The sequence below is a fragment of the Xiphophorus couchianus genome, chromosome 24 (genome assembly GCF_001444195.1).
Source record: "Xiphophorus couchianus chromosome 24, X_couchianus-1.0, whole genome shotgun sequence".
NCBI classification, from domain to species: domain Eukaryota; kingdom Metazoa; phylum Chordata; class Actinopteri; order Cyprinodontiformes; family Poeciliidae; genus Xiphophorus; species Xiphophorus couchianus.
Genome location: NC_040251.1, coordinates 16,850,276 through 16,872,177, shown reverse-complemented (window position 1 = coordinate 16,872,177; position 21,902 = coordinate 16,850,276). Strand labels below are relative to the sequence as shown.

The 21,902-nt window shown below is 36.6% G+C and overlaps 2 protein-coding genes and 1 long non-coding RNA gene across 8 annotated transcripts in view; 2 read left to right on the top strand and 1 right to left on the bottom strand.

Annotated features, from left to right (window-relative positions):
• The window catches only part of LOC114140903 (uncharacterized), a 1,158,965-nt gene that overhangs the window by 489,019 nt on the left and 648,044 nt on the right, over positions 1 to 21,902 (top strand).
• Positions 1 to 21,902, top strand: part of LOC114140911 (neural cell adhesion molecule 2) — a 287,272-nt gene that overhangs the window by 46,342 nt on the left and 219,028 nt on the right. The gene's annotated exons all lie outside the window — the stretch shown is intronic.
• Positions 90 to 9,092, bottom strand: LOC114140954 (uncharacterized). 2 transcript variants are annotated; one of them, XR_003594728.1, is made up of 4 exons: positions 8,967 to 9,085; positions 5,745 to 5,841; positions 5,591 to 5,667; positions 90 to 305 (listed from the first exon to the last, which is right to left on the bottom strand). It is a non-coding gene; the product is annotated as an uncharacterized LOC114140954 (long non-coding RNA). The 2 variants fall into 2 exon arrangements; XR_003594729.1 differs by lacking the exons at positions 5,591 to 5,667; positions 5,745 to 5,841 and having other exon boundaries at positions 8,967 to 9,092.

Genomic DNA, 21,902 nt, shown 5'->3' with positions numbered 1-21,902 from the left:
AAATAACAAGTAAACTTTTAAGTTTTAATCAGCTTGAACCTTTTATGGCTGTTTAAAGCAGGTATGACTCAATAAGACTCTTAAACAAGGCCAGACTCGGCTGTCTTTAATGTCAGCTGACAAACATAAGGTACCGGGGAGCCTTTCCTGACCCCTCTTTGCATTTGAGATGAATCGGCGTGTTTGCTGGGTCGCATCCCAGAGTAGCTTGTCTGCCCTCATGCATGCAGACGTCGCCTTAGAACAGGTGAGGTTAATGAAGACGAGTCGTCCAGTGAAATAGATCGATGGTGGAGTCGCTGTACCTGAAGAGAGAGAAGAAAATAGTCAAAAATAGCAAAAGAAAGCCTGAATTATCATCAGAAGTAGAAGTTTGAAATATGTTATCCTTAAATGATTTAAACTTTTATGACTAAACTTGATTAGTTTTACATTGTGGTACATTTTTCAATCATAATCAAAAAGTAAATAGTTACACCTTTAAACAGAGTTAAGGAGGAAGCAGTTCGATCAACTCAGTGTGTTATAGATGTCTTACTGTACAAAGTTAAAGTAACTTTGAATGTTGTATATGGTAGACAGGTTGGTGTTGGAGTACTTTAGGAATATTTGGTAACACTTCATTATTAAAATTTGCATAAAACGTCTATTAAATGTGTCATGTTTCCGACAGTCTTATGCGCAGCCCTTCAAATAAAGTGTTCCCAAAAACTTTCTTTGATTTTCATCAACAGTCGTCTTGCGTTTCCAAAAAAATCACCCAAAAAGACAAATTTAGATACATGTCAGAGGAGAAAGAGTATTTTAGTTTGAGATGATTGAAAATCAAAATTACTGCAAACAAACATTCAGTGCAAGGAAGCTAATGGGAATATGATCTCCGAATGTTAAACCGGACAATAAAAAGTTGGAAAATATTCAGATGACAGGGTCAAAATTTGACACAAACAACAAGAAAGCAAAGATCAATCACTTGTATTAACCGGTGGCTGTGTAATAGTGTCTGATAGATTTTCTTGGTTCACGTTAGACCCGTAGTGTTAGCATCTTTGGGTTATGGTGGACACAAGATTCACATCCGTTGGTGTTCAGCTAACAAATCTGTTGCAACTTTGTGACGTGATTAAGTCAATATGAATCAAAATCTCTGAAGAAATCTGTGCCACGAAGAATTAAGTCGCTTTCTAGAGTCAAGAGGATCCAACACGGTTCTAGGAAGTTGTTGATTCATTGGGGACCTACATAAATATTCCTTTAATTCAAGCTTCTGCTTTCCTCTAAAAGTAGCACACCGTCTGTATATCAGTCCGTCTTTAATCTACTGTCTACTCTGCTGAAGATTTTATAGCTCAAACAGATCTCTGCAGATAACTCTTCATTCTCTTTGATATCAGATCCTGAAAGCATCAGTCAGGACTCTGAAAGTTGTCAGAAATGCTACCCAGTGTCAAAGTGAGGAACGTCAAAAGTTTCCAAATGATTTTTAATATATTTTAGAAGCACAAATATCAGCCTTTAAGTTATTATCTTTAGACTTAAAGAGGAACAATTTAGTCATCACGCAGATTAAATTATTACAGCTGGAAACCAGCGACCAGGTCTGAAATCTGGCTGTAGGGAACTTTCACAGACACATAAAGGTGGTTACAAAGTCAGCCTTCTATGACCTGAACACTTCAAAGGTTTGTTAGTTTTTAAATGATTTAGTAGTAAATACATTAAAGATCTGCTCTGTATCCACAGATTCACAACCAAACATGGAGAAGCAGAATTCAGTTGATGCTTTTCTAATCTGGGAGAAATTTCCAGAAAGCTCTCTCTCTCTCTCTCGCTATATATATATATATATATATATATATATATATATATATATATATATATATATATATATATATATATACTCACCTGTTTAGAGTTCACAAACTACAGTCATCGTTGTCATATACTTAGCTACTGCTATGTGATGGTTTTTGCTTGTTTTTATTTAAGAAAATATTTATTTGCATCATTTTTCCATAGTTTTGTCTGAGTTGTTTCAGTTAGAGGATTACCATGTATGATGATGACATATTAATATTTCAAAATGACTTGATACTGCAGAGATTCAGTCTTGCTGTGTTTATCTGAGCTCTATAACATGAGTAATGTTATAATGCTCATTATAACATGAATTATTACAGAAAATGCTTTTTTAATCTTTTAATTTTTTCCTTCTCTCTGTCACCCAGCATGCATTCTGTATAACATAGGTTCCTAAAGAGAATAAGCCCATGCTACCAACACAGTCATCTTCATGTAATGGAAAAATGATGACAAGCTGCCAGCTCTACAATAGCCAGAGGAGTCTGTCTTTTTAAAAGCATTATTTTCCTCCCAATCCAATTCCATCCTGCAAAGGAAACTAAAGATTGATTTCCTTCTCCAGCTTTTCTTTGTCATTTCCCATCTTCTCTGTCAAGATAGATAATGTGATTGTTTCCTGCACACCAGTTCAATCACATATTCGGCCATATTTGTTTTGAAATGACATATTTTTCTGCACCTATACAGACAATCTGAGCCAGTGGAAAGTAGCGGTAGACTCCAACATCCTCAGTGTTACAGTCTCTGGTGGTTTTTGTTTTTTTACGTTGTTTCTTTCTCTGTTATTTGGGTGCCAGAAAGAAAACAAGAAACAGCTACTGTGGCCAGCTTTCACAAAGATGGAGTCAGGCAGGAGTCTTTGTCCCTTTTGGAAATGAAACCTTTTCTGGAAAATCAGTGGGTTTCCTTCCCTGCGTTCACTTTCAGGGTGCAGATAAAGGTTGAAGTTAATTGTTTGTCACGACTGATTAAGCTGTTGATCATTTATTTAATTACATGACTGATTTTCCACTTGAGAAAATATCCAAATTCATTAGAAGAAACGGTAAATAAATCTTAATCAAAGCTTCACTCTTTGGAAAAAATCTTAAATGTACTAAACAGTGTGAAAATGAAGATCTAAGTAGCTGCAAATGGTTATTTCTGCATTTTCTTTATGAGAAAAGATGTTGTATGACTTTATGAAAAGACTGTCCATCTTATTGTTACTATAGTTACATTAATTTGCATTGGTCTGTATTAAACTGACAATAGCCAGCCCCGAGATGATTGTGATAGCGATGAGATCACAAAAGGAAACAGAAGGGAGAGGAAATTGCAGCAACTAATGCAGTGTGCACATTTCTGCTCATTTTACCGCCTGCAGCCTGAGTTGCTGGTTATTTAGGTTGCATTAGGACAAATAGTTTAATCACCTGGACGTGATGAGGCACCTCTTTACAACCTCTTGGCTACAATGCAGAGCAGAAGTGTTACAGAAGCATTATTCTCCCCTCTGTTTGTGTTTCTAGAACAGCAGTAAGAATAAATATTGCTCTCTCTTTCCTTATTGTTAACACTCCTAGTGAAGACGTGTTCAAAACATTTAAACAATTTCATCTTTGTCCACATTGACATCATGTCAATATGAAAACTCTTCATTTTAGTATACACTTGATCCGAGTTCATTCAGATTTTTTCATAAAACAAATAAATACTGGAAGAACATGGCAGCTTAAAATAACAAGCTGCAATAGAAAACCAAGAATTGCCTTTAATTTCCTTGGAGCTGATTGGCTGTTAGCTTTTGTGATTGGGACTGTGCGCGTTAATGCATATTGAGGTATATTAGGTATTTGAACGATTTAAATATCCGGTTACCATCGGTTTTTTTAGAAAATGTCTCAAGTATTCACTCAATCTTTGTTTTATGACAAACATACCTGGAGTGTTTGTTAACACAAAGTCGATCTAAGGCGTGTGCATACTCTGCAAGGACAAGATTTATTTCAGTTCTCTCCTGTTAGGATGTTTCACATCATCCCACCCACTTCAAATTCCTGACCAACCTAAACAATAGCCGTCAGAAACTACACACAAAAAAACGTTTTGGCCACATGATGTGTCCGAAACGAGCAACAAGAACTCCCAAACCGTGACTACTTGACCAGATTCACCTAATTTTGTTCTTCTCTGGTAGGAAAAACAAATTGTTTTCTTCTTCGAGAGGTTAAATCAGCTTTTAGCCTCATCTGACCAAAGTCTCAGTAGAGTGTTACCTACTCCTCATGTTTATGTTTGTGATAGTAGGACAGAAAAAACAGAGTTTCTCCTTGTTTTCCTCCTTGTTGTTGATTTGGAGCTAAGCGTGGTTGTCGCTGGCCTTGTTTATCTAATGCTGCTTTCACACCAAACGGGTTTCATGCGTCTGACGCTTCGAGTTCAATACGTGTGCACTTTGAATGCAGACGCTTCACATTTTGCTTTAGACGCACGTCAGATGTGTCAAAGTTACTCTATACGCAGTTGAGAGGAAACTCCTTGGCATATGTCCCTCAAACTCTTCCACTGTCTCCTGCATATTTTGTCTAATTAAATAAAGATGTTTATTTAATGTTTTTGCTAGACAGATTTGGATAGCTCAAATGTAGGGAAATATTTTCAATAGAGTAAAAGTTATAACTTACTCGACTTTCCAACTTCCTCGCTAATCATCTTCTAATCATGTCTCTGTAGTCAGAACTTGATTGGTCGTAGATTATAGGACGAGAACAAACGGCAACATTTAGTTTATGCTCCACAGTTTTATTTTCTGACATCACTATGTCACATATTGGAGTCTCTCTGATTGGATGATGCTCTGTGTTGAGTGGAGAAAGTCCAGATTTTGAGTCAGACGCTCAAAATGCTATAATTGCACAGCACAAAACGCAAAATTAGTTTCAGTTGTTTCAAACTTAGTCACTAATTAGATTGAAATGTGGAAAAACGGGTATTTGCATCATGTCATTTGGTATATTGTTGAATTAAAATCCAGTAGAAAATCCCCATGGTTCAATAATGAGACTCTGGTGTCTTGGACTCTGGTTGGTTTTAGACATTTCCAACCAGCCTTCTTTAAAAGTTGCATGCACTGCAGAACTGTTTCCTTTTAGGCTTGGTGAACCTACTGAACTGCTTTTATTAGGATTGTTGCTTCAGATTTGTCACAACACGTAATCTCCAGAATGCAGTTGGGTTTATGCAACAAGCTCTGGCACAGGGGTGGGCAACTCCAGGCCTGGAGGGCCGAACTCCTGCAACTTTTAGATCTTTACTTCAACACACCTGAGTCCAACAATGAGGTCATTAGCAGGACTCTGGAGAACTTGACTGCACTTAGGAGGTGATTCAGCTGTTGGATTCAAGTGTGTTGGACCAGAGAGACATCTAAGAGTTGCAGGACACCGGCCCTCAAGAGCCAGGATTGCCCACATTTCTTGTTAAAATGTTGTGCTGTTGCTGTCATGATTTGTTGTCTCAGATAAGAGCAACGTTGACAAGTTCTCTGGAAACAGGTCTCTTCTGCGGAGGCACTTCCCAGCTATCATCTGGATAATTAATCATCCTCGCAATGAGAAACAGATTCTTTTTTATTTTTAGCTGACAAGATAGTAATAAATCACATTTTCTTGTAACGTTCAGTTTAATAAAAGACGTGATCTGCTGGTAATTGAAGGATTTCTGTACAGTAAAAGTTAATGCTGACCCTGTCCTGCTGATTTATCCACTGTAGTCAATGTTCCAGACATTTGGTGCTTGGCAGGTGTTTACTGTTGAGACTTCCTGTACACAAATGGGATCAAATTAGTCCTAAATGGTTCCCAGGAGGGAAACGGTCGGTTTGGCTTTACATCATTGACCTCAGGGTTGTCAACATGCTTCCTCTCTGCTCTCTACTGACGCTCTCCATCTCTGCCCAGCTGGTGTTGGGGTGTAGGGTTATTTCTTCAGGCAGGCCTTGAATTTGAACATGCTTACAAGTTTAATTTAAAAAGTAAAACTGACATACAGATTTATGACAACCAGATTGACATTTCAAGCATTTACTTATCTTGGTGTTTCTAAAAATTCAGATGGTTTTGTTGTCTTTTCAACAGAAAAACTTTGTCATATTCAGGTTTTTCTTTATGTATGCTGAGCCTGTCTTGCTCAAGCAAAAGAAAATAAAGAGAAAACATGTTGAATCACAACTTACCAATGAACTTGGCTCTGACTTAAGCTTTTAATATACCTTCTTCTCCAGGAGTTTTTCTCACTGCTGCCTTGAAGTAATACATTTTTCTCTGAAATAAAGAGCCTTGCAGCTCCCCAGGTGAATAAAAAGACAGAACCTCAGGGGAAAACTCAGCTTTCTGTTAGGTGATATATATTGTAGGTTAATACGTTTCACTCTAATGTGTGATTGTGTTGAGAAATATCTAGCTTGTTCTCAAAGTTCACTGTTCAGAAACAAGCGTTGAGGTGGGAAAAGAGATTTGCGGCAATTTTTCTGTCAGGATTTGAACTATTTAAAGAGATTTCTGTAAAGTAATGTGAAAAAGTGCTTGTCCCTTCATAAACTTCTGTTTTTTTTTTTTTTTTAGACATTTCAATTTATCACAGTACAATCAGTCAAGGAGAAAATAGCTTTTCAAGCCATCCTGGTACTGAGAAATTAACTGTACCATCACTCACAACACATAGACCTGTTTTTCTTTTAACCTTTATAGTTAAAGGTTAAAAAATTATTTAACTGGGACCGGTGTGGCAGCTTGAAGTAGACTTCAAGATCTCAAAGGCAACATTTTCTCTAATCTAGAGTAAATTAAAGAAGCTCAGCAGCCCTCACTAACTTCATTTACGGTAAAGCTCTGAAAAACAACAATTCTCATGCTTTCCAACTTCCCAATATTCCCTGATATTTGGTAATATTGTGGGAAATATCTCCAACATTAGGGAATATTTGGGAAATATTCTCCCATATTGAGTAATATTGTGGAAATATTGTCCAATATTGGGTGATATTGGGGAAATATTCTCTAGTATTATGGAATTTTTTCCCGATATTAGGGAAATATTACATAATATTGCACAATATTGGTAAATATTTTCCAATATTGGTTGAAATTGGTGAAATATTCTCCAGTATTGAGTAATATTTGTGAAATATTCTCTAATATTGGGTAATATTACCCAATATATTACCCATATACAATTAACAGTCATAGTAAAAGCTTGATGGCAGTTATTTAACTTAGAAAGCAACTATTTAATCATAAAGGGCCTTAATAAATAAAATAGTCTTTTAAAAACAACTTTTTTCTATGCCTGATCTGATGCTTTTAAATGGGTGAAAATGGGGAAAACAGAAGAAATCTGTAAAGGAGAAAACAGTAAAAATGCAGGTAAATAGGCGAGCAGAAATAGTTTGAGGCAACATGGATTCCATCATAACTAATATTTTCTGCAACTGTCTCTTTAGTTTTGACAAGCTACATTTTCAAATGCTTAAATAACAGCCTTGACTTGTTGTGAGTCATACAGACGTCTCAGCATTGGAATGAACTTTAACAATTTCTCACTGCTGCTCGTGATAGAAATACAGGAAAAATAGTCATTTCTGAACAGTGCTCTATATGTGCTGGATATTGATGGTAACGTTTGGGGAGGAGAAGTAAAAACAAAACCTAAAGCTCCTGCAATGACAGGTGTTCAAGTCTCCCAATCTTACCTTTCGATCACAACCCACAAACCCACTGGTGGACGCTGTCTGAGTCCAACGTCTAACATAACACAGGGCCACGTTGTCAGCTCTAGGCAACGTTTTCTATTTATTTTTAACACCAAACTACACCAACACTGTTCAAATGATGTGCCAGCTATTAAAGGATTGGAATTCAGAAAGTTTGGTTTGAATCTGAGATCTTGAAGGAATATCGCTCCAAAAGCCTAGAGGGAATAATCAATACTGACTGATGAAATGTTAGCTTAGCATCCAAACAAATCACTACATACGTTTTGATAACTTTTAATCACCTTTAGCAGCAAATAAAGCTTCAGGTCTTCTTGGTCATGCCTTTATAAGGATGGCACAGTTTTTGGAGATTTTTTGCAATAGTTGATTAAAGTTGAATTAAGTTTGTATCTGCATTAAGTGCAGGCTAGTCCACTAAAGAACGCTAACAGCTCTTGACTTCCCTTCATTGTCATCTTGGTTATTGTTGTGCTCTTAGATGAGAAAGTAACACTGTGCTTTAATTAGACCAATGAGTTTCTCCTTGTCTGACTGTGTCTAAGCTGCATTTCTAAAAAGTTAAAGCAGGCTTTCATTTGCTTTTTAGTGAAGAATGGCAACATTTTGACGACAGTACCCAATTTCCAATCACTGACCCTTTGGATGGTTGTCCAAGGTTGCCTTGGGGACATTTATGTCTAATTATTAGTTATGGACACAGAAGTCAGCAGATTATTCCCTAGATTTAATTTTTGGAATTTGGTTTGCCAATTCCTAAACCTTACTGTGTTTAGAGATAAATATTTTCAATCCATTTTTATTTTTTCCTTTTATCAGTTTACAAAATTGTCTGAAATAATGTTCCACATTTTTGTCATTTTTAGCTATCTTGCCATTTTTTCAGTTGGACAATTAATTTGTAATAAAAAATAAACCTTGATGTTCACCAGCAGAGTTTTATAAGCAAACATGAGCTGCCTTCAAAACAACTGAGCTGCTCTCTGGCTTTTTTGTATCTCTGTTGGACCAATCAGTGACCTTCAGCTTGAGAAGGAAGACAAATTTATCTGTCAGGTGATTTTCAGAGCTTGACCAGCAGCCAGATTCTGCTGCTGACATCCTACTGATTATCCCCATTATCTTACCACCCAGGACCAAACCAGTGAAACGCATAACAGATGCCGTAGCTGTTGATCTGCAAAGCCCTCAAAAAATGCAAACTGATTGAAAATGTTGTTTTATGTATTTGAAAACAATTTTGAATGTTAATTCATAGGTGTAGTTTCTCAAAAATCCATCTTACATTTTAACACACATTAAATTAATCAACAGATCTGATAGAATATTTAATATTCAAAATAATACTCACTGAACTCCGATCTAGAAATGCACAGCATTCTGGGAAATGTAGGCAGAAGACAGACTTTAGCCACTCTCAAAGTTATCTATGCAAAATTTGTGTAATCAACTGACTCACTCCCCCATTGGTTACCTGGCAACAATCTACTTTGTAACTTGTGGTTACCTAGCAACAACCTGTTGCATAACATGCGCAGCAGCAGTTTCAGGTTTCACATAAACTACTTAAAAATATAAAAAGCAACAGTGTGAAGTGAAAACTGGATAAAACAGGAACGTTTTTTAGTATTGCAGATACTTAAAATGAAAACTAATCAAAATTGACTGATATTAAATGCTTATATTATGCATTTCTCAACCATATTGTCCAAAATCTCACGCAAAAAAAGTAAACAAATTCAAAATTTCATGCTTTATGAATTGAAAAACAATTTTGGGTGTCAATTTCAAAGGAAGAACTTCATTTTAAGTATTAAATTTAACACCTTTCATTGTAAAACAAGCAAAGTTTTCAAAGTTTATATATGTTGCAGTGATATTCCCGCCTGATTTATAACTTTTGTCTCTAATTAAAACAAATGTCAAGTTACTATAAAAAAGTTAATTTCTATTGCAGGATAAAAACAAATGGCGGTTTAGTAGAAAACGCTCAGATTGATTGTCTCTGCTAGATGACAACTCTAATGCTAGTTAGCCTAGCTGTCAGCTGCAGGTTTTTGCCTTACACTTGTAATGGTGTTGTTTGGCTTGTTAAGCTGTCATCTGTGTTGTTACTTCTGATGCGTGCTGAGAGTCTGAGGGAAGCTGTGACAGCTAGTCACACGTCTGCATCTCAAATAGCATTCTTTGATTCAAGACTCCACCAGTTGAAAAATAGAAACTAAGTCAGTTTTTTGTGTTTCAGTGGAGAGAAAGGCATTGTTAGTGCTTTAAAAGCGACAAGCGACAAGTCTGCCTAAAGCAGTTAATGCAGGATCTGTAGTCAGAAATCCTCTTTCCTTCCAGGGGCAGTTTCATTTCTATGCAACAAATTTGGCAGAAGCTCATGCTGCAAATCAGGATTTTTGTAACTCGACAGATTTCTAATTTCCTCAGCAAAACATTTGATTCTGCAGCCGTCTTAGGTTGACGCCTGTTCCCTTTTCTTTGGCGTTTGGGCTCAGAGCGACTCTGCGCATTTGGATGAGTGTTACAGCACAAACACCCCAGATCCATAATCACACACTTGGCAGGCGCTGGGGGTAATTTACTTAAACCAAGCTCCCTCATTTGAATACAAAGATGTCTCTCTTGCATTGCTGCTGTAATGAAATTAGCATGCAGCATGGCGGCTCTCGTCGGGAGTCTCATTGTGCTGCAGCTACATGTTAATACTTGACGCTTTCTGTCAATGAACTCCTCCTGGATGGCTGGCTGTCTGTGGCAATCACCTCGCCTCCACAGCCACTCGGCTCAATACGTGTGGCGTTTCGGAAACAAGGCGGAGACTCTTCTCCATCTCAATTACGCCGCATGCTGCTTCTTTCTGGAAGCTTTCCTTTTCTGTTTCATCTGTATCAGCTGATCGTTGGCCCTCGGGGACGCGGAGTCATTCTCAGCTCAGTCCCTCCTGTAGCTATCAAGGACACACAGCCTGCATTATGAGGAGAGCAGAATTGCTTTCGCATTTTTAACTCGGAAAGGCCACGGCTCGCCCTTGGCTGGTGTTAACATTCCTCTGAAATGTAAACCTGATCTCCGGTGTCAGGAGGTGTCTGGGCGGGTCGCACCCTGCATGTCAGGACGCGTGAAAGAAAATTACCATGGACCTCGTGTGTGTCACATGCTCCGATTTGTACATCTTCACCCCAAACAAGCCAGTTCTATATAATGCTGAAGGTGATTTTATTCTTTTACTTCCAAGGGTTTCAAGGTATTTGGAAAATAGTTAGAAATCTGCAGAAACATCAAAGAGAAAGATAGTTTTAGAAGTGCAACCATTGGAAACTATGACAATTTTTCTCATTTTTCTCCCGGATTTATCTCTAGACCAGCATTTCTCAAACTGTTTCAGCCTGAGGTCCATTTAAACCATTTAACAAACACTCACTTGTTGGCAAAACCACAAACACGTTTACTCAGGGTTTTGAGTTGTTTACAGATTCTTACGGTGCAAATCCTAAGCTTTAAAATTAAAAGCAAAAGATTATTTAATCGTACCAAATGTTGCGTACATGCAGTCTTTTCTGATTGTGATTTGATATTGTTAGAATAGACCAAATGTTAAATCCATTGGGACATAAAGAGCAAATCCCAACCATTTAAAGCAAGAATTAGCATTTTATTAATAATGGAAGTGTGAATTTACGCAGCACAAACGCAGCAGCAACCATCTATACCCCACAGAAGAAGAATGAAATTGCAGATGTTTGTTTTGGAAATGTTATTCTGCAGAACATTTCAGTGACTAATACCAGCTTCTTAGGTTCAATTTTCATAAAAATGCTGAACAACTTTGTTGATCAAAAGTTTTCAACTCTTTAATTTAAACCAAATTACTGGGAGCCTAAAGTAAAGAACTTTTAATACCCTTCAAAAACATATTTTCATGCACGCTCTCAATTTGCTTCTCAATTACTTCAATTAACCAAAAGCAGATTGGAAAATGAATATTTTAGAAAAATTACTCAGCTAAATTATTTATTTTAGATGTGGCCAAATGTCCAGGAGCTTTTCATCCATAATTTATTGCAGAGGAAAGCAAGGCCTAAAAAAACCGTCTGACCTCTTGTGACATTTAACAGGTTTAAACTTTTATTGCTTTCATGAAAGAGTGCAACAAACAACCAAATAGTTAATTAAATATGAACTTAGTTGTACAGCAGTCAATATCAGGCCAAACATAACATTTCTGTTTTAGAAAAGTCTAAGTTAATTATTCATCCCGGGTCTTTTCTAGGTACATTTTCAGTCTACACCCTGTGATTCAATAACTAACTAGTGTGAAAATAGATGGATTTTAATCAAAGAAAGGTATTAATATTAATATGAAAAATATTTCTCTGTCCTGAACGTTGAGTCTTGCCTTAGTCACCAACACCGGTAATTAAGTTGAATAATTTTCAGTAAGAGCATTAGCTAAAACCACAGGGGACAACAAAACCTAATTCTGGAAACAAATATAAATGATTGTGATTAATTGTTATTGGTGGTATGATTTTTAACGAAGTAATCAAGTTAATTATTCATGACACAATCATGTGCAATTGTTGTTTGATTCTTGAGTTGATTAAAACTCTTCTTCTGCATTTTGGCAACGTTGGGTTCTTCAGGAGGTCTCATTACATTTGGACCCAATGAGAAGCCAGCAAACACTGCATGTTGACACAGGAAGGAGGATGAGGAGGATGAAGAGTGAGCAAATGTGAAATGACACATTGACAGCCTCACAACAAGCCCCAATCAGCACTTCATCATATTTAAACCTCCTGTAAGGTCTCTGTGGAGCGTTACCTTCTCCTGTGTTTCCATCAGCCTGGATCGATTCGCACAAATACTCAGATTGCTGGTTTGCCGTCGTCTCGGGTTTCCGTTAAGACTCCCCCTGGAAGACGTCAGTGCCCTCAAAGATTTGGTTAGCGGTTGCTCTGGTAATAACCCCTCAATGCTCTTGGGGAAGTAAGCAAATATGGCAGATGGGTAGAGGATAATGTGTTCTGTGGCCCATTAGAGGAGGTGAGAGGTCTGGAAAGCAGAACGTTTTCTGAATATTGTTCTTCATCTGACCTCCAGACTCACACCTTGATCGAATCGAGACACTCCGGAGTGTTTATGGCGTGATTAACGTCGGCTGATGCCTGGAAATTGGCACTTAATCCTCCAACATTTCAAAGAGATGAAATACTTTCACTTGACTTTTGTCAGATGATTTGGAGACGCAGGTTGGCGGGAATCTCAGTTTCAGTCAGGTGTTGTCAAGGTTTGGAAAGTGCTAGAAACTGAAGAGTTTTGTAATAAAGTTACGTTTTATTTCCAACCGCATTTTATTCTCACTGTCTGAAGTGAAAATAAAAGTGAAATCAGAACAAACGTTTCTTGTTTTAGGTCAATTAGAATCAAAAAACTATTTCTGTTTGCTAAATCAACAGCCATCACTACCTACAATAATTTTAATTAATGAGTTACAACAACACATAGTTTCCTTTTGAGATCAATAAAGTATTTTTGAATTTAATTGAATTTGAAATGCTAGAAAACGTAGCAAAAATATATATTTTTGGTAACTTTTGTTGTAAGCATTTAATCTAAACAGGAAGTTAATTTTAACATAATTTGTTTATATTGTTTGAATGTGATTAATATTTCTTATTGCTAATATCTCAATGACTTATTGATCATCCTACAATTTATGCATTGAAATTAGGAGATTTTTTGTTAAATTAGTGTTTTGTTCTCCAACCAGAAGACATTTCAAAACAAAAAATTGGTATATTTTAATTTGCCTCATCCATGCTGTAGATTGTAGAATACTACTGCAAAAAATAATTAATATTATTAATAAAATATATATAATAATGAATTAAAAGTGTGTTTTTTAGTTCACACTAAAAACACACTTATTATTTTTGATAATAAGCAAAGATAAGTATCTTTTAGATACAAAAATGCTTATTTTTTGTATCTCAAACTGGTAAAAGTATCAAACCTCGTGACATAAAGGGGTTACGATAAAAAATGTAAAAAATTGATGCTATCTTAAATGGTAGCAAAAGGAATGCGCTACTTACATGCTGGGATGGGACGGGGAAAAAATCCCATGGAGGAAATATTTCACAAAGCAATCACCTGCAGGCACAGTACATGAACGCTGCGAAGGCATTTTAGAAAAACTCATTAAAAGCCTTTTTATTCCAGTTACAAGAGCAGCTTTGGGATTATTCCCCCGCTGCTCTACGGGTGAATTGCCTCGGCCATGACACCGCAGTTATTTTCTGCTCCCTGTCAGTCCCAGGACCATCAAATCACCCGACGTTACTGACAGGTGAAAGACGAACGGCAGCCATCGCAGAGGAAGTAGCAAACATGATTGGGGGAAGTGTGTGTCTGTGTCAGGGTCGGGAGAAGAAAAGACACGGTGTCAGGTTTGATGCATTGGGAAGTGTTGAGGAAACCCTTGACCTCATGTCTTTTTTTCTTACATCTATTATAAAGACTTGTTGTTTCCTTGACACTGAAATACCATTAAATGATATCCAGCAGTGAAGATCACAACCTTTAACAGCTGCTGGTATTGCAGGAAATGTAAAAAGTTGAAAATAATGCAGATTTTATTCATGCTTTGCCACCTGGAGATTTTTGCAACCAAAAATGTTCACATGGTTCTTGTAGATCAGAAAGCTTTTTATCTGCTAATTATCCAGATGGTATGAATATATAATGAAGAATGTTGCTATGGAAACTTACAGTTTTTTTTTTTACGTCCTCATTGACTGTCATGGCAGCAGCATTAAAAACGTACAAAAGACGAGATGCTAACCAGTATTTTCCATTTATGCTAGGCTACGTGACGGTGCGACGCTGTCTCCATAGTTACTGATGGTTAGACGCGTGTTTTATATCTTTCTAATCATACTAACTTATAAAGTATATGAACGTTAATCTTCCGAGGGCTGACATTCATTTTGATTAACGGCTGCTCTCCATCTTTATTAAGTTATAAAATAAAATGACACATTTGGTTTCCATTCTTGTTTGTTTGTGCAACCAGCACCTATGAGCATTTTTAAAGTTTTTAGCCCAGCTTTAAAGGAGCGAATTGGTTGTTTTCTGAAGAATGTGACGCCACATGCAAAGAGTTTGGATTTTGTTGATTTTATTTCTTCACAAAACGATTTCCTGTTTGCTGGTCCACTTCAGAATCCTCCCTGAGTCTCCCAACCACACCAAGATGCTCCTTTTATTCTCCTTTACATCCATGTTTTTTTTAAATTTGCACTTTATTTGCACACATTGGACAAACTGAAAGGAATATCTGTAGATTTTAACCTTCCTGTTTGTCTTGACAAGCAGCTTCTGGGTCATTTCTGTATAAATACAGCAGAAAAAGGACAAATGTTCCTTTCTTTGAAACAAATAAACTTTAAATAATGCTGACTGACGTGTTTATGTGCGTTTCTCCCTTGCAGCAGATGTGTTTTCACCTCTCTACTCATTTCTATAGGCCCATTAAATCCCTCTCATGTTTACGTTAATATACAATATCCCATGCAGCAGGGTGTTTTCACACTGGGAACCCCTGTTGGGCTTGTTTACATGCCTACTGGTTGCACAGCTGTGATTCATTGAAAAATGGAGGAAGAACATGGAAAGCCTTCTAATTTGTTGTCACTGTTTTAAATATTTGCTATTTTGCATGTTTGACTTAAAAATACATTGTCTTAATTAGTTTGAGTCACACAGAGCGATAAAATACTTCAGTTTTGAATTCAAACCTCATATTTTGAGATTTGTTGCCAGTAGTCATCATCAGATCATTACTGCTCTTTTTTTCTCTGCTTTTGGTGTTACAGTTTATGCTGATTTGTTGTTGTGATCAGATTTTTTGGCAGATGCTAAAAAGCTCAATGATTGAAATTAAATTTCCTCCCTGAGGTCAGCATTAGCTTTGGCCCTCCAGATGTGTCATAATGAGGAGTGAGGATTAATCCGTCTTGTTTGGGTAGATGAGGTGAAGAGTGTAAACCCCTAATCACACGCCTTAGTTTTGTTGCTAAAGTACATTTTTAATTGGCTGGACTTTAGAATCCTCCACATTTATTGGCCTTGTTTCTCAGTTCTTGCCCTGAAATGTTTTGTTGTTGCTTTGACTGTAGATATTGTTAAGCTTAAGCTATTTGATATTTCCTTGTCTTATGGCTGATGTTGCTTCAGTATTTTATGTGCTGGTGTTTCCATTTATTTTGTGTAATGAACCAACTCCATAATTACAATTGTGACGGTGTTATCAAGCTAGCATTTTAACTAATTATTGATATATTGGCTATGTTTAGCATACTAAATGGAATAAGTCAATGTAGGTCCACATGCTAGTGATACTCGACAGCATTGAGGCTAACCGTAGCATTTTAGCTAATTTTAACTTGCTTGCATATTGAATGGAGTAAGTCCAAGTTAGTCAACATGCTACTGACTACATTTTAGCTAAACTTAGCATTGCTGCTAATTTTAGCTTACAAAATATTGTATACTGAATGGAGTAAGTCCAAGTTAGTCAATATATTGGCGATACCCCACATGCTACTGACTATATGTTAGCTAACCTTAGCATTTTAGCCAATTTTTACTTACTCCATTCATTATGTAAGCAATATTACATAAGTTCAAGTTAGTCAACATGCCAGAGACAGCCTACATGCTAAGGACTACATGTTAGGTAACCTTAGTGTATTAGTTAAGGTTAGATAAAATGCTAAGATTAGCTCATTTTAACATACACATTATCGGTTGCATACTGAATGGAGTAAGTCCAAGTTAGTTAATATGCTACTGACTACATGTTAGCTAATCTTAGCATTGTTGCTAATTTTAACCATCATATCGCCTGATTTGTGTCTGACAGACATTCATACTTTGACAGGCTCCTTTTAAATGTATTCAGAAATGTTCTAGTTATTTATAGCTCTTTAATCGTGGAGGATGTTGATGTTTTTGTTGGTTGAAAAAGGGTAAAATTTTACTGAACAGCTAATTTTGAGCAGAATGATTTATGTTTACATTTTTGTTTGTTCTGTTTGTAAGTGAAAAATCAATACAAATGAAAAAAAATTTTTTTTAATACACACAATAAATATAGTTTTTAGTTTTACTGTTGCAAAATTAGGAAGTGTTTTACTGCTGCATTCGTCACAGCTGCTTGAGGGAAAAGTAAACTTTTTTCCCTCTTACTAATAATTCCCGGTTGACCATTCCGATTGCAATGATGCTAATTTGTTCTTGACTAGTGGAGTTAAAATCATTCGTATTGCTCAGGAGGGGAGGCAGGGGAGCAGATGCTGCTGTTTAAAAGCTGAAGCTGTGGGACTGCTAACAATAGATTAAGATCAAAGACAAACTAATATTTGTCAAATGTATCACATGGCGTCCTAATGAGGCTTTGTAGGAAATATAGCTTGTTACTGTGTTTGAAGATCTAATCAAAGATGTAATGATTTCTTTTTCTCTCTGTTTCATGTTCTCCGCCCCATGTGGATTGTCTCCTCAGGTAAGTCAGCCATTGTTCTTCACACAAACACACAAAACATCCATCGCCGTCGCCGCCACTGGTCTCTGAGCGAGCATCAACCAAACAGCTGTCAGCCCCTCACAGCATCAACACCATCTGCATTTCCCTAATGCACTGCATAGCGACTGATACCTGCGCAGCCGATTGTGTTCGGCAGCAGAGCTCCGCTGTGGAGAGTGGAAGGTTGTTGTTCACATTGGAGTATGACAGATGCGCGTGTCCTGTTGCGACGGGGACATTACGAATGCATGCAGAAGGCAATTCATCACTGACAGCCGCCGTGCTCCGCCGTGCTCTGACGAACAGGCCGTTTGATTGAAACTCACGCCGGTTCATGTGTTCATGTGCGTATTTACATGCAGATATTTTTATCTCCTCACACTGGCTCACAAACATTTCAGAGAATATTTCTTTCAAGCACATGCTCTGGTTGTTGTGTAATTTAAAGGCTTAATTCTGTTTTAACTAGTCTGAAGTTGCGTTTTACGCAGGGATGTGATGTGATATTTCACTGTAGATCCATCCGTACACCAGGGAGTTTGAAAAATAGTTCAAGCTATTTTTGCACTTGGATTCAAGGGAACTTCTACAAAGAGTTACTTCTTACTCTGCTGGTGAATCTTTCTTCAGTCCTGCAGCAATGTGTGGATCCTTTCCTCACTACTGCTTTATATAATCTGAGAATATTCATCTTATGCCTGTACAGGTTCATAATTTTAGCTCTTCTTTTGGTTTGCTTTCTTAAATATGAACTGAATTTCTGGATGACATGCTAGATGCTAACGACCGACTCTCCTCTTATGCAACAGTATCGATATAATCTGGTTATTTTTACAAAGAAGCAGATAAATGCTACAAATAAAAGTTCACAATTTACTTTGAAACATATTTTAAAGTAAAGAATTGTTTTTAAAGAAATATTGTTAATGCATGATTTAAAAGGGTTAGAAGTCAAAAATAAATAGTTAATAGTTTTACAAGTTTCAAGTTTTTCTCTTGAAATTATTTGACTTTATAAAATCTCTTCAGTCCTTTTAGGTATAAATTAGCTCCATTAGATTCAAAGTGCTCAGAAATTATTCTCAGTGGTAATAAAAACGTTCATTTCAACATGGATGATGATCCATGAAGTCATTATGGACTTTTAGATGATCTCTGTGATTTTTGTACATATTTTTCTCATTAAACTAAACATTTAATCTCAGACTAAAGTGATAAGAAGCCAAATATATATATATATATATATATATATATATATATATATATATATTCATTCAAGTGGAACCTCTTAAATGTCTTAAAAAGTTATTTGCAAACAAATTTGCGTTTGAAAATAGTCAACAAACCGAACACAATATGTGTAGCATCAAAATGAGAGCAAATAATGACAAACCAGACAGGAGAAATAAACATATTTGATCTTTTTCATACTTTTATGAGAACAAAAGGTTTCATTTAAGGCTTAAATATAGAAATCACAATGTCTTCTCCAAAACAACAACTACGACCAATTTAAGCATCACTGTCAAACTAACAACTTTGAACCACTGGCAGAAATCGTAAAACTGTCTCTGGGTTTTCAGATTAAAAGCACAAAAAATATCAAATACATTTTTACAGTGAGTTTGTTTTTCTATCTTTGCTGCAGAGAGTTCATTAGCCAGAAATACTTTTGCCTGACAAATAAAAAATCTAGACAATATTTAATCAGAGTGCATTATTTATGATATTCAATTTCTATTGATTTCTATCCTGTTTTATTCATCTGGTACATTTTGAAAAGTTTTTAATAATAAAGAAGAGCCACAAAATCTCTTCTTCTTGAGCTTGTTTTTATATTTATATCCAGCTCTGGAAAAAACAATCAAACCTCATGGTTATTCAAGCAAATATCGATTTCTGAGTTAAAACATTATAGTTATTGTTGAACTTTATATTCTCTGCATTATTTGAGGACTGCGCTGCATCTTTTTCGTTATTTTTCTGCAAATAAATACAAAATTTTTGCTTGACATGTTGTCAGTAGGTCATAGAATAAAAGAGCAATGTTTGTTTTACTCAAACATTTACCTATAAAACGTAGAATAAGAGAAAATTATTTCCAGAGCTGTACAAGGACATTAATCAAAGGAAAAACAAGTTTTTTGATAAAAAAGTTGCTGTTAATGATAAAGTTTTCAGTCCAGATATGAAGGAATAAAAAGTTTCTGTGCATTTAAATGATCTTATCTAAAGGTGGAAACTTTGCTCTTCTGTCCATTTTCCTCCAGTGATTGACAAACTTTTCTTTCCGCGCAACAAACTCTAAATCACTTTGAGCTGCACTTTCCTCCGTCCTGGAGACATCCAACTCTGACTGTCTCATTCAGCCAAAGGTTGACATAATTGAACATATTCTTACTTGTTTGGCGTAAAAACCTAATAGCTACATCCATTTCACTGACATTAAAGCTGATTTTTTATTTCATTCTTTTCTTTCCTGCTCTCCTTTTGTGGCACGTCTCACTCTAATCGAGCCAGGCTACAATTTATTGTCCGCCCTGCAGAGAAGCGTTGGAGAGGTTACCTTTTATCCTCAAAGATCGCACATTAGTGCACTAAGTGCTTTTTTTTTACTGCCACTCACAGTCTTCCAAGCTTAAGCTGTCTGCAGCCGTATTAAAAGCTGTTTTAACGTATTAAGCCGGGGGCGGTCACTGGAGGGAGCTGCATCTCTGCAGCACTTCAGGAAGAATTCAGGTTCATCAGGTGGACTTAAGTGATGTTTACAAAACCCTTGTGATTTAGGTCGAGTTTATAATTCCCGCCGTGTGGTTTTGTTTTGTTCTGGAGGTTTAAGGAGCAAACGATGCGTCATAAAGTCTGACCGCTTTAGATTTAGCCAACACAGCATGTGTTGTTGTTTTCTCACCGCGCTTTAAGACGATCTTTGTTCTTCTCAGAGTCAGATGAAAACTTCGAAGAAGCCCAGACAGCAACGGAGGAACATGGCATACCCAAAAAACATGCAGAACGTAACCAGGCCGTTCTGTCCAGGAAGGAAGAGCATTTTCTTTAACAGGCAGAGATATGACAGAGGAACAAGCTGACCTTGGTAAATGCAAAACGGTTTCCAAGACAGCTCTTTCTTTTTTCCTGCTGCAGCGTTTTAAGCGGCGCTGACATGAGCAACAAAGACTGAGCATGAAGCTTTAATGTATTCATACCTTTACCTGTTTTTGAAAGCAGTATTTGTGGATTTTAACTAAATTTTTTCTGGAAAATTAGCCTTATTGTGGTACTTGACATGCTATTCGCTGGCATTTACAAAGCAGCCAATCCAGGAGCAGCATTTCTTCTCCTTGTTGCTGTTTTAATCATTAACATAGGGAGTTATTAAAGTTTTTAGAGTGCATAGGGTTCAGATATTTTATTAATCTTTACTGTAGAAACTTGATTTTATTTATTAATGGACAGTTCATACTAATCAACATTAAGAAAAGCAATGTAAAAATGCCAGACTTAGCCACAAGGAAAAAAATAAAGGAATAAATAATACACATAACAGTAATAGTTGAAAGAAAACCATTAAAGTAGAGAAAATCTCCACTGGGAGGCATGGTGGTGGCAGCATGTTGCTGTGGTGATGCTTTTCTACAGCGGCGACACAGAAACAGATGAGAATTAATAACAAGATGGATGATGAACACATAGTTTGTGCAAGAAGCAAGTGTAAAGTAGTAGTTGTCACAAATTTACAGTTAAATTAAGAAACTTCATTGTAAATTAGTGTTTAAGAAGCATATTCAGGAATTGAAAATGAGTGTTAACAGATGCTCTCCATGAACTTTTGGGTTTCTACATGTTTAAAGCTCCAACGAACCCAAAGCTCTTCCAGGGGGATCAAATATACATTTTTACCACTATTTCAGATTTTGATTGTTAAAAACATTTATGGAAAATCAAGTATCGTTTTCTTTTCTCTATCATGTGAAAATCTGGTTTTAGCATGGCAGAATGTGAGAAACTTCAAGAGGTTTGAATGCATTTGGGAGGCAATTTGATAGAATAAATGTATTTAGCTGGAATATATTTTGTTTTCGGGGTTATAACTTCAGTTCCTTCGCAATGACGCGGCGTTCTGCATGTACAGACAGACTTGTAGATGCTATCTGAACATAGTTGTGCTTTGTAAGCAGTGTTTAAAAAGCCGCTCTCAGCTGGAGGACGGCGTCAGATCTCCGTCTCCTGCTGGAACTTTGTGTCATTCAACGTCTCGTTGCTGCAGAAGCAGCATGACGAGGAGCCTGAGCTGAATATCAGATGTTGAATCAACAGAAAGCAAAAAGAAAAATTTATTATGTTTCCCCAGTTCCAGCACCCTCAGATTTATAGTACTACTGCCAGGAGGTTAGACAAGGTTTGTCATTATAGCATTCTGTAGCAACAATATATATAATTTAACTCTTTCTCAACTTAAAAGCAGGTAAAGCCACAATTTTCTTTGATAGCTTGAAACCAAAACACTCCAACTCTACCCTCCCACTCTGCCGGCAGCTGCAATCAGCTGCAGGACTCGCATTAAAGAATAAGAGCTGATTTTAAAACTGGAGCTGGTTTTTTACACCCACTGAGCTTCTCATGGCAGATCATCACAGACGGGTAAATTATATCCACATCGACGCAAGAGCAAACCAAAGTAAATGA